The 3,460-nt window shown below is 37.4% G+C and overlaps 1 long non-coding RNA gene across 1 annotated transcript in view; it reads right to left on the reverse strand.

The window, feature by feature from the left end:
* Window positions 1-1,875: 1,875 nt before the first annotated feature.
* Window positions 1,876-3,460, reverse strand: part of LOC107739912 (uncharacterized) — an 8,142-nt gene continuing 6,557 nt past the window's right edge. Inside the window, exon 3 of the long non-coding RNA XR_001640043.1 lies at window positions 1,876-1,943. This is a non-coding gene — a long non-coding RNA (uncharacterized LOC107739912). The remainder of the gene's footprint in view (window positions 1,944-3,460) is intronic.

Below are 3,460 nucleotides of genomic sequence, written 5' to 3' on the forward strand. Positions count from 1 at the left end.
TGGGCCACCGTTATGGCTGTGGCCTGGGTCCAGCTTGGCTTCTCCTGCTCCAAGCCCCTCTTGTCTCCTCCCTCCTTCATCACCTCCCTGGTCTCTGTCTGCCGGTCCTCTCTCGGGTGTCCGTCCTCCTCCTGAGCCTCATCCCAAGTTCCCACCCATCTCTCCCTCTGTTGTATCTACGATGCGAGGACGCACCTTCCGGGAGGGGGTGAAATGTCAGACTTTTGGACCCGTTTTGCCCCCCTTGTTCTTCCTGTGTTTCCTTATATGGTCTTTTTCCTGTTCTTGTTTAGTTTGATTGCCTTGTGATTCCTTGCACCTGAGTTCCTTATTATCCTGTGTATATTAGTTCCTGTCTGTTCCTTAGTTCTTCGTCGGGTCTACTCGTTGTGAACGTCATCCTTGTGCTCTGTGTCTCCCTATTGAATCATTAAAGACTCCTTGTTTTTGTGAAATCTCCACGTCTCCTCGTTCCCTTGCTCCAGCGAATCGTGACAGATATACTGTAAACGGAATACACAATGCATTCGCTATGCATTCGAGTGTCATGTTAACGTGCAGATTAACAAGAGAAACAACACTACTTTGTGAAAGGAACTGGACCGGACAACTTTCTGTAACGTCATACAGTGCGAGTTCAGTAATTTGCCTGGATGTAATCTGTGTGTCATATAAAGGTTTTAGATTCAGTCACTGTGTTCCATCAAAGGTGCTGCTTCAGTCTCAATTTTAAATCCAGGGATGGAAAAATAGGAATCGTCCTATTGCTTTTAAAATGTATATAATGCTGTATATGTATATGTGTGTGTGTGTATAATATATATATATATATATATATATATATATATTTATACACCTTGCTACATGTACTGCGTTAGGCTAACCGAGACTTGTCATTTGCACTTATATATTGTTGCTCTTTTGTTAGTTTTGACTACTTTTATTGTCCTCATTTGTAAGTCGCTTTGGATAAAAGCGTCTGCTAAATGACTAAAAATTTTATCATTAAACTTTATACGGCTGTGATTTAATTAATTAAACGTGAGCACGGCATGTTTTAAAATAAAAACGCAGTTAGCAATCACCAAACAGCCCACATTTATGCCAACATGTTGTGTTGTTTCGTTGTACTGATGATGAATAATGAATATTTTGTGTGATTTTATGGTCTTTAAATCATACCCGTAAACTCACATTTCAGCCAGGACAGTTTTGATGGCATTTTCTTTTCATATTACCTCCGTATTAAGCCTGTAATAACGTAGTGTTTACTTTATGTAACGCTATAATTCTGCTGTTATTAAAGCAGAGCAAAGAGTGAATTTGCATATTCACTTATATTCACATTTTACGCAGAACAGTGTTGTGAATTAACTGGCATATTAACAAGAAAAAAAAAATCGAAATTTGACATAAATAATTGTCAGGAAGCTTAAAAAAGAAAAAGAAAAAAAAAAGTTTTCTAGGGTAGGGGGGCCTACCATAATGCTGTAGCCCAGGGGCCTCTGGTTATCATAAAGCACCCCTGCCTACCCCTAACACTTTTTGACCTTAAGAGCTCTTTTAAGGGTTAAGATGCTTAAAGAATAACTTTTATCTTTACTAGGATCTTCTCTTTAATTCTATGGGAAAACACCCAATTTTCTAAGAATTTTCTTAGAATTTTGCCACTAGGAGCAACTCTTTGCACTAAGAATTTTCACATTATGCTACATGATGTTTTTTTTTTCTAGGCACATATACACCAAACCCAGTCAGTTTACTCACAGCTCACACTCATCATCACACCTGCCTTCCTCACCAGGACTCCACCAGTTTGACGGATGGCTGGCTCTGAAGATTGGCGGGCAACAAGGTGACTTCCCTCATCGTATTGGCCAACCTCACTGCCAGTTCTTTCCGCAGAAACATGTAGGAGGTTTTTTCACATGCATTTTCCCTGCCTGGTTAAACAAGAGGCAAGAACAAGTTATTCTTTGTTTTCCGATGATGCGCCTGTTGAGTCTCTGTATGCATGAATGTGCACTTCTACAGCAGAATTACAACTATTGTACAGTATACTGCAAAAGATTAGAAAGACATAAAGAAGTCATTATAAATAATCAGCAAATAGATAATGACCATGGGTTACAATAATCAATCAAGGGCACTAAAAAGGAATGTTACACCTCAAATATCATATATATTATACACACTACCAGCCAAAACTATTATTATTATTTTCCATATTTTAGAATAATAATGAAGTCATTAACAGTGAAATAACACAAATGGGGAATTATGTAGTGACAACAAAATCCTAATGTAACAGCTATGCACACACTAGCCATTCATAAAAAATAAATAAGTGTAAGATTTTTATTTACTAGGTAATTCAGGTTATATTTTCTGTCCTTCCAAACTTTTGATTGGTACTTTATTTGGACATTATGCATAACAGAACCACACATGGGACTCTTTTGAGTTATGAGTTGTGTAATAATGCATTTATTAATACCAAAAGCACTTTTTATCCTTTGCAAAATTGGACCAAGTTCATGAAGTTATGACACAGGGTGATATGTAATGGAGAGTCTATTTTTATTCAGGCAGTGCAATGCCAACAGAGCTTTAGCTTTCACTTGACCTTAACGATAAAGGTTAATATACAGTATAAATATAGACAACATGTTGATTTAATCACGGGGAATATGTGGTGAGATTAAAAACAAAATCAAAAATCATCATAAGACACAGTAGAAATCACTGAAGGCAGGTTCAGCACGAGACAATCGTACTTTTAAAAAATACCATCTGTTGCATCAGTAGCGGTTCTTTAACTCAGTGCTCTGCGTTTATCTCAATATTTCATCACTCACCAAAATCCAGAAATTGCTTGATTGACACCGGTGATGGCGAGAACCTTGAATAATATTCGATTTTTTGCCTGACATCTTTCAGTAAGTAGTGAAACAGTTTCATGATTAGAAAACAAGTCTATCAACTACCATACAGCTCGAGTACAGCGCTCACTCCCGACCTGATGTGGACTGAAAGTCGTATTTCACTCATTCAACACTTTACGATCCATTTCGTTTCTATAGCGACAGCGTTGTTGTGGCGCTTGTTATCACGCAGAATCGTGTGATCCTCATCACGTGACATGACAGCGTGTGCTATCACTTGTAGGGTTGATTACACTGGCTGCTAATTGGGGATGGAATGTAATATACTGTATTTATACTGCTTTAAGCTTCTATTTTGAGCAAACTGTTATACTAGGTTCAATAGACCAATTATACCCTTACCAAAAAGTAGTATACTTCAAGTTTATTTTAGTAAGTATACTTAAGTAAAGTTCAAGTATATTTTTAAGTATAATCTCTTTTCCCCTCGGCTCTTCTGTTTTTTTTTCTTTTTATTCTCAGATTTGACAAACTCACTATTTTTGAGTTAAGTCGAGTTATAAAGTCCGAATTAG

This window comes from Sinocyclocheilus rhinocerous, unplaced genomic scaffold, assembly GCF_001515625.1.
Source record: "Sinocyclocheilus rhinocerous isolate Xijiao unplaced genomic scaffold, SAMN03320098_v1.1 scaffold5147, whole genome shotgun sequence".
Classification (NCBI taxonomy): domain Eukaryota; kingdom Metazoa; phylum Chordata; class Actinopteri; order Cypriniformes; family Cyprinidae; genus Sinocyclocheilus; species Sinocyclocheilus rhinocerous.